Genomic DNA, 9147 nt, shown 5'->3' on the forward strand with positions numbered 1-9147 from the left:
AAGACAGGAGAAAAGCAGTTTTTCCAGTATTTCATGTTAAGCTGGGCCTCTTCTGGAGTATATTTCCTGCCTTTTTGCCCTGAGCTGGAAAGAACTACATTCATTTGTTAATACACGTATTCATTTGCTAATCAACACTGAAGTGCCAATTCCCAGAGAATGTAATTCTCAAGGTCTCCCTATTTACAAAACGGAATAAAACCCCTAGACACAAAGACCCGTGGGGGGGACTTCCCACTTGGGTCCCCCACTCCCCACCAGAGGCTCTGGTGCCTTTCTGTTGTGCCCGAAATTCCCCCAAGACTCCCCAACAGACAGTCCGAGACACACTCCAATGTAAAAAGCACGAGGTGAGCTTTATTCAAGCCCGGGCCTGGACTCTTCTGGCATCCATACCAAGGAAGAGCCCCGAACCTGGGGTGTGGAAGATTTTTATAGGGTACAGAAAGCAAGAAGGGCGGGGTTGGGTATGAGTACACTTTTGATTGGTGGTTAGGGGTTTCTATGGTATGGGTAGGATTTGGATTGGTGGGGGGGGCGGGGGTTGTCTAGTGACTACGTAGTGGCTTGACTAGGTGGTATAGTCTGGTGACTGAGGGGAATACCTGAATTTCAAGGAAACAGAAACTTATCGCCTAATATGGTAGCTGTTGTTCAAGATGACCTAATCAACGGCTCAACAGCTTGTGCGACCAGGGGTGGGGGAGGCAGCAGGGAGTGGCCCTGCAGTCTTTTGCAGTAAACAACAAAATGGTGTTGGTCTGGCCCTCTCATTTCCTTCCTTCCTATCTAATAAATCCTATCTTATCACTGATCTCCATGGTCCATTCTTCAAATCTGCAAGACCAAAGACCTACTGTAGAAAGAAATTCCACCAACAGTAAGGTCCCTATTGTAGTTGTGCCCCTCACCCAGGAGGTGTGCCATGTACCCTTACATTGTGCCTATTAGGTGAGAGCTCACCAATCCCTCTCCCTTCTCCCCTCTTCCTCCTTCCCTCTCCCCCTAACTCAAATTAAGTTGAATTTTTCTCTTGAGTGAGCATATATTAGTTCATCTGCTGGCTTCATATTAGTATTAAATATATTGGATACTTGCCTTTCCATTCTTGTGATACTTTATTAAAGAGAATGTTCTCCATCTCTATCCAGGTTAATACAAAAGATGTAAAGTCTCCGTCTTTTTTATGGCTAAATACTATTTCCTGACCACTTCTTGATAAGTTTTCCAGCTTTTGCTGAGTCCTACTCACACATTTCTTTCTATTCTGTTATCTTGTCTCTGTCATCTTGTCTCTGTCCAGGGAATGCAGCTTCTTATCCTTCATCTACTTGAAGAAAAGCAGCTATCCAGAAAGCAAGAGAATTCTAAATCATGTTGTCTTAGTCTGTTTTGTTTTGCTATAACCAAATACTACAGACTGGTAATTTATGTGTGCACACATTCATGAGTGGGGTTGGGGGATGGGGGAAGAGAAAGAGAGGGAGAATAACAGGTGGCAGGAAGACCCTTTTTATCAGGAACCCACTCCCAGGATAATTAATCCACTCTCATAATGGTATTAATCTATTCATGAGACCTAATCACCTCTTAAAGGTCCCACCTCTCAACACTGTTGCATTGTTCATTAACTTTACAAGACACGGACTTTAAAGGAAGTCCATTGCCACATATTCCAAAAGTTGAAACCCCAGCTAACAAAATAAATCTTTACTGCTTTATTCCCTCAGCAGTTAATCACTCTGTTCTTCTAAGTCAGTGTTTTTTAACCTTTTTTATTTCACAGCACACTGGAATCTATACTTAAATTGACGGCATACTTAAGTTATGCTGATGAGGCATGAGAGTAAAAGGAGAGCTAAAAATCTGTCCTAGCCGCCCTGTATTAGCCAAGCAGGGGATGTCTCTGCTATCTGTATGCCCCTCCCTTGACATGTGCTGGGCCGAGACTGTAACCCTGTAACTTCCTTAGGCTTCCGTTGACTTTGAGGGAGATAGCCCGACCAGTCTCAAGGGCACAGGCGAATCTGACCTTCCCCCTGAGTCCCGGGACCTTCACAACTGTCATGTCTCTCACAGTTTTATGACTCTCATGTGCACCCTAGCCCTGAAAAATGTATAAAAGAAAGACAGGTAATTCTGGTGGGGGGGGCTCAGTTTTTGAGACACTAGTCTGCTGAGTCTCCTGGCCGGAGAAATAAAGTCACTTCCTCTTCTAACTGGTGCCTGGAGTCATCTGTCTGAGTCAGTTTCCTGCTACATTGATTTAAAAAAAAAAAGAGTAAAGCTCTTGCAAGATGGCAGGTGAAAAAGTTGAGAAGCCAGTTTCTAAAGAGAAGAAACCTGTTCATAAAGAGAAGAGAAGGGGACGCCCCCCTGCAGCCGAAATCCTGCTCTCCTCAGAGGAATAGGCAGATGTTCCCGATCTGCCATGTATTCCAGAAAGACGATGTATAAGAGGAAATACACAGGGGCTAAATCCAAGATTGAAAAGAAAAAGGCGGCGAAGGTCCCCGCCACTGTTACAAAACCAGCTGGTGGGGACAAGAATGGTGGTACTCGGGTGGTTAAACTTCGCAGAATGCCCAGATACTATCCCACCGAAGATGTGCCTGGAAAGCTGTTGAGCCAGGGCAAAAACCCATTGGGTCAGCGTGTGAGAAAACTGCGATCCAGCATCACACCGGGACCGGTCTAATCATCCTCACTGGGCGCCACAGAGGCAAGACAGTGGTTTTCCTAAAGCAACTGGCCAGTGGCTTGCTACTTGTGACTGGACCTCTGTCCCTCAATCGAGTTCCTCTACAAAGAACATACCAGAAATCTGTGATCACCACCACCACAAAAATTGACATCAGTAATGTTAAAATCCCGAAGCATCTTACTGATGCTTATTTCAAGCAGCAGCAGCCCCGGAAGCCCAGACACCAGGAAGGTGAGATCCTCACCACAGAAAAAGAGAAACACGAGATAACAGAACAGCACAAAGTTGATGGAAAAGCTGTGGACTCGCAAATTTTACCAAAAATCAAGGCCATTCCTCAGCTCCAGGGCTACCTGCGATGCGCGTTTGCTCTGACAAATGGAGCTTACCCTCATAAGATGGTGTTTTAAATTTCTTAAAAAGAACCTAATTAAATGGCTAATAAAAAAAGGAAAAGAGAGACGCAGTGCCTGTGGCTCAAGGAATAGGGCACCGGCCCCATATACGGGAGGTGGTAGGTTCCGGCCAAAAAAAAAAAAAAAAAAAAAAAAAAGAGTAAAAATAGTATATACTTACTGTGCTCCGAATGTCTTTCAAAAATAATTAATTAAGGCTCGGCGCCTGTGGCTCAAGCGGCTAAGGCGCCAGCCACATACACCTAAGGTGGCAAGTTCGAATCCAGCCCAGACCCGCCAAAACAACAATAATGGCTGCAACCAAAAAATAGCCGGGCGTTGTGGCGGGCGCCTGTGGTCCTAGCTACTTGGGAGGCGGAGGCAGGAGACTCACTTGAGCCCAGGAGTTGGAGGTTGCTGTGAACAGTGAAGCCATAGCACTCTATCCAGGGGAACAGCTTGAGGCTCTGTCTCAAAAAAATAAAAAATAAAAAAACAAATTTAATTAAAGGTGGCACCTGTGCTCTGTGAGCAGGGTGCCAGCCCCATATAACAAGGGTGGTGGGGGTTTGAACCTGGTCCCGGCCAAAGTGCAACAAAAAAATAGCCAGGCGTTGTGGAGGCCATCTGTAGTCACAGTTACTCAGGAGGCTGAGGCAAGAGAATCACCTAAGCCCAAGAGTTGGAGGTTGCTGTGAGCTGTGACGCCAGAGCACTCTACTGAGGGTTGCAAAATGAGACCCTGTCTCTAAAAATAATAATAATAATAATTTAATTAATGCTCTTTAACATTTTCACAGCATACCTAAGATCCTCTCAAGGCACACCAATTGAAAATTGCTATTCTAAGCGAATACTGTAATTCTATGTTATTACCTAAATCTTCTTCCAGGTGAACGCCTATTCTATTTACTTTGATTCCCCTCGTCTTCCAAATGATACCCGAATTGCTCTTCAAAGCTGTAAAACTCTGCCTACATATACAAGAGTTGTTAACCCCCAGACTCAATTCAAGCACCACTCTGAGAGGCCGAACATCGTTGCAAAGGCGCGAGGAATTTTATTCATTCAAGCTCAGAGCCTGGGCTGCCCTTTAAGAAAAAGTGGGAACAGCCCTTACAGACTATTCAGAAAGTTTCTTTATACCTCTCCCTCTTCCTTCCCATTAGACCATCCCACCCCATCCCCTTATTGGTAGGTAAACCATGTCTGTCTTAAACTGACAGGTACAGGGTGGTCCTGTTCAGGGTTGATTGGCTCAGGGACAAGTCTTCTTTGTCTCGGGTGAGCGAATGAGAAGGAAGGGATAAAGGTCGCAAGTGGGGCGAGAGCAGAGTAGAGTGGCGAGTGCAAAAAGGGGAGGGGGTCAGGATGTGGGTTGAGTGCACAAGGGGGCTAGTGGCACAAAGGGGAGGGGGTCAGGATGTGGGCTGTAACACCTAGGTATGATAAGGTCCTTGGTATGCGGCGGCCTATTGTTCTGAATAAACAGCAAAAGGAGGTAGTTTGACTTGTGACTTGAGTTAATTAGCTTGGTTCCCACAGGCTCAAGTGATTCACTTGCCTCAGCCTCCCAAGTAGCTGGGACTACAGGTGCCTGCCACAACGCCCAGCTATTTTTAGAGATGGGGGGTCTAGCTCTTGCTCAAGCTAGTCTGGAACCTGTGAGCTCAAGCAATCTACCAGCCTCAGCCTCCCAGAGTGCTAGAATTACAGGTGTGAGCCCCCACACCTGGCCCAATAGGGTAAAGTTTTTTTTTTTTTTTTGAGACAGAGTCTTAAGCTGTCGCCCTGAGTAAAGTGCCATGGCATCACAGCTCACAGCAACCTCCAACTCCTGGGCTCAAGCGATTCTCTTGCCTCAGCCTCCCAAGTAGCTGGGACTACAGGTGCCTGCCACAACGCCCAGCTATTTTTAGAGATGGGGGGTCTAGCTCTTGCTCAAGCTAGTCTGGAACCTGTGAGCTCAAGCAATCTACCAGCCTCAGCCTCCCAGAGTGCTAGAATTACAGGTTTTTTTTTTTTTGGAGACAGTCTCAAGCTGTTGCCATTAGTAGAGTACAAGTGTCATAGCTCACAGCAACCTCCAACTCTTGGGCTCAAGCAATCCTTTTGCTTCAATTTTTCTTTTTTTTTTTTTTTTTTTGAGATAGAGTCTTAAGCTGTCGCCCTGAGTAAAGTGCCATAGCATCACAGCTCACAGAAACTTGGCTGCAGTTGTCATTGTTGTTTTGGCGGGCCTGGGCTGGATTCAAACCTGCCAGCTCCAGTGTATATGGCTGACACCCTAGCCGCTGAGCTACAGGTGCTGAGTCAGTGGCAGGGAGTTTTATTGAATTATTTTATTTCCATGAATGATGTTTATAATATTGTTTATGGAGACTAGTGAGGGGAGAGGAACACAGGAATTGCTGTGAATGAAAATGGATTTTCACGTACACTGCAGGGGGAGCCAGTTAACATTGAAGGGCCATGGCCAGTAATCCACATTTCAGGGTAGCTATGCAAATATGGCCATCTGAATCTGCCCTGGGGTTTCTATATTAACTTAAGAGGTATTAGAAATAATTTCTCATCAATGGAATGAGTGGTGTTTGTGGTAAGTGATGGGCTAGAAAGACTGCACAGGACTCACAGCTCTTGCAAATGAAAAGAAGAATCTAGCACACTCAGCAGCCTGCTAACATCTAGGCCCAGCATCCTATTTGATCTTGTGTCCTCCTCCCTTCATGAAGGACAGTGGAGCCTCATCTGACTAAAAGGCTGGCTCATCTGTTTTCAGAGTACTGCTGAATCTACTTTGTATGAAACCTTTGGTGCCTGTTGGAATGCCTGTGGGACTGGGGATAAGAGGGTCACTGAAGCTCATGGGAACAGGTTGCCTGTTTCACGACTGTTTGCTCTTAAGCACTTGTTATTTGGCAGAATTTAGTCTGTGCTTGCTTTTACAGTTAAAAGTCCCACCTGGGTGCAGGGAGGTGATACTTATCTATCTCTGATTATATTTTTCTTTGCTTCTTTTTTTTTTTTTTGCAGGTTTTGGCCAGGGACAGGTTTGAACCTACCACCTGCAGTATATGGGGCCGGCGCCCTACTCCTTGAGCCACAGGCACCACCCCTGATTGTATTTTTGTATACTAACCAAAGAACGTGGCTATTACCAAGCAGCCTTGTTGACCTAGATTCATTTATAAGAGCTTTAACAGTGCTGGTGGTGATGGCAGCATCACCGGTGAGAGAACCCCAAGGAGAAGTAATATTTAGGAGGGCTGAGTCAGAACAAAATGGTCAGCCGATCATCCATCCATGAAAATTCTCTTTCCAGGGCTCCTCCTTGGAATTTAAATGTGTACATAGGCTGGGTATGGTGCCAACCTGAGCAAGAGTGAGACCCTGTGTCTAAAAAATAGACGGGAGTTGTGGGGGGCACCTATAGCCCCAGTTACTTGGGAAGCTGAGGCAAGAGGATTGCTTGAGCCCAAGAGTTTGAGGTTGTGTGAGCTATAATGATGCCATGGCACGCTACCCAGGGCAAGTGACTGGGACTTTATCTCAAAAAACAACAACAACAAAAAAGAAATGTGTACTCTGAGATATTTCTTCACCTTCTAGTTCTTTATCCTCCAGTACTCCAGATCCTGCTATGACCCTCTCCCTCCACTCTCACCACTCTCTTCCTTACCATCACTCCTCACCCAGGACCCACCCTCCCAGGCTCCTGTCTTGGCCACTAAACATTTCCCCCCTGGACTTGGAGAGGTTCACTCTCAAGGTGAGCAAGTAAAGGGGGAGAGGGGAAGCCCCCAAGGCCATTATTTATTAATAGTTCAAGCAGCTGTGCTGAGAATTTCATGGCAACTTTTGAAATAATTGGGAGATAAAGAATCACAACACAAAAGATGGGAGATACCCGCAATTTGGAAGAGGCTAATAATCCTGTCTGCTTAGACATTTAAAGTTCAGCTCCTGGGTGATGCCTGTGGCTCAAAGGAGTAGGGATCCGGCCCCATCCATATACTGGAAGTGGTGGGTTCAAGCCCGACTCCAGCCAAAAACTGCAAGAAATAAATAAATAAAGTGTAGTTCCCAAAGTCTCTTCATAACTCTGCCATCCTAACATACATAAACATACACACACTCTCTCTCTCTCTTTTCTTAATTACTGTTCTTGTTTGAGAAACAATCCATTCACTGTTGCCAATTTTGCCCTTAAGTTAGCCAGGAAAATCAGGACAAATTTTAAAAGGATCAGGCTTTATGCAAGAAGAAATTCAGAAAATAAAAAATAAATAAAGGCATCAATCTGTGTACTGTAACCTAAGATGATTTGGCCTTTGGGGAAAATGGAAACCATTTGGCACTTTCAGTCTTGATTTCTGTTCTAATGTTTGGCCAGGATGGGATTTTCCAGGGTATTCATGCAGTTCATTAAATATATTATTATGTTGGCCATGTTTCTCTTTCAATTTAAGAACCCAGCTCCTAGAAAACATTTGCCTGAAATGAGTCCAAATAGTTTAGGCTTCAGAAGCAAATCCATTTTGACTAATAAAAGACTAATTCTCTAAATAAAGCAAGACGGTTTTTCTTAAATGAGAATCTAATTGTGAAATACTAGATCCTTAAATCTAGCAAATTACTAGCATAGACATTTCTAAGCCTATGCAACTTGGATCAGATTTCTTATCATCAGAAAAAGGAATAATTTCTCTATCATCAAAATTTGAAATGAGCTACAAGAACATAGGCCTCAGCTGGCAATTACCTCTTAAAGTAAACAAATCCATATGCCGGGACCCTGGGAGATTTGGGTCTCTTCCATTACTTTTCCCATTCCCCCTAAATCCCCTCCATCCCACACCACTCACCAACCAATCACTTTCAAATCCTTAATCAGCCTTTTTAGCTGCCCTTTATTGGGGACTAGGAATGGCTCCTGTTTTTAATGAGATTTTCTTCCTAACATTTCAAAGACAAAACATTATTGTTCATATTTTCATGCAGAGCAGCTAGTCAGGTGTGCCTGATTGACTCTCCCAGCCCTCAAGCCAGAATTGCATAAATTGACACTCTCTAAAAAGAAAATTAGCATATAACATCTGGATCTCTTCACTCAGAAATGCATCTATTAAGAATTAGTTTTCTTGCTATAAACAAATAACTTGGAGTACTGTATCTTACAAGGGCAACTCTACCACCACCTCCTTTCTCCCTTGGCATTCAATCAGCCATAAGAGCTTATCATGTAGGGGGCTGCATCCTTTGAATTGTTGCAAATATCACCAGCCCAAATCTGTCTTTTTTATTATAGCCACAGGATAAAGTCTCTCTTCAAACTACCAGGGTCACCTGTAGGCTGTATTGCAATGTAGTATGTGAATGACGCAAGTCTAACAAAGGGGAGATTTTGTGTAATGAAAATAAACAACAGAGAACAAAGAGGATTTGAAAAATGCAAACACTGTTCACGTATTCATTACCATGAGTTCTGAGGCCATGTCTATGCACTAGACTTCTCAAAATAAATCCCTTTGAGCAGATCCTGAAACCAAACTGTTGTTCTTCTTCATGTATACATTGATCAAATAAAAACAAAATGAGTATTTCCCATATGTAAACACTATATTAGGTACTGAGGACAGGGTGGCAAAACAAAGGTACAGTCTCAACCTCAGAAAGGTCATAGTCTAAAGCAGCGGTCTCAACCTGTGGGTCACAACCCACAGGAACTGTATTCAAGGGTGGTGGCATTAGGAAGGTTGAGAACCACTGGTCTAAAGCAACAATTTTCAACTGGTGTGCCGCGAAAATTTTTAAAGATCATTATTAGAGACCCAGGTAAGTGGCTCATGCCTATAATCCCAGCACTCTGGGAGGCCAAGGCAGGTGGATTGCTTGAGCTCACAGGTTCGAGACCAGCCTAAGCCAGAGCCAGATCTCATCTCTAAAAATAGCCAGGCATTGTGGCAAGCGCCTGTAGTCCCAGCCACTTGGGAGGCTGAAGAAAGAGGATCACTTGAGCCCCAGAGTTTGAGGTTGCTGTGAGCT

At 44.4% G+C, this 9147-nt stretch overlaps 1 pseudogene; it reads left to right on the forward strand.

Moving 5' to 3' along the window:
• The first annotated feature begins 2297 nt into the window (after positions 1–2297).
• On the forward strand, positions 2298–3137 carry LOC100955242 (annotated as a pseudogene).
• The last annotated feature ends 6010 nt before the right edge of the window (positions 3138–9147 follow it).

This window comes from Otolemur garnettii, unplaced genomic scaffold (assembly GCF_000181295.1).
Source record: "Otolemur garnettii isolate 467f Iridium unplaced genomic scaffold, OtoGar3 scaffold00051, whole genome shotgun sequence".
Taxonomy (NCBI): Eukaryota; Metazoa; Chordata; class Mammalia; order Primates; family Galagidae; genus Otolemur; species Otolemur garnettii.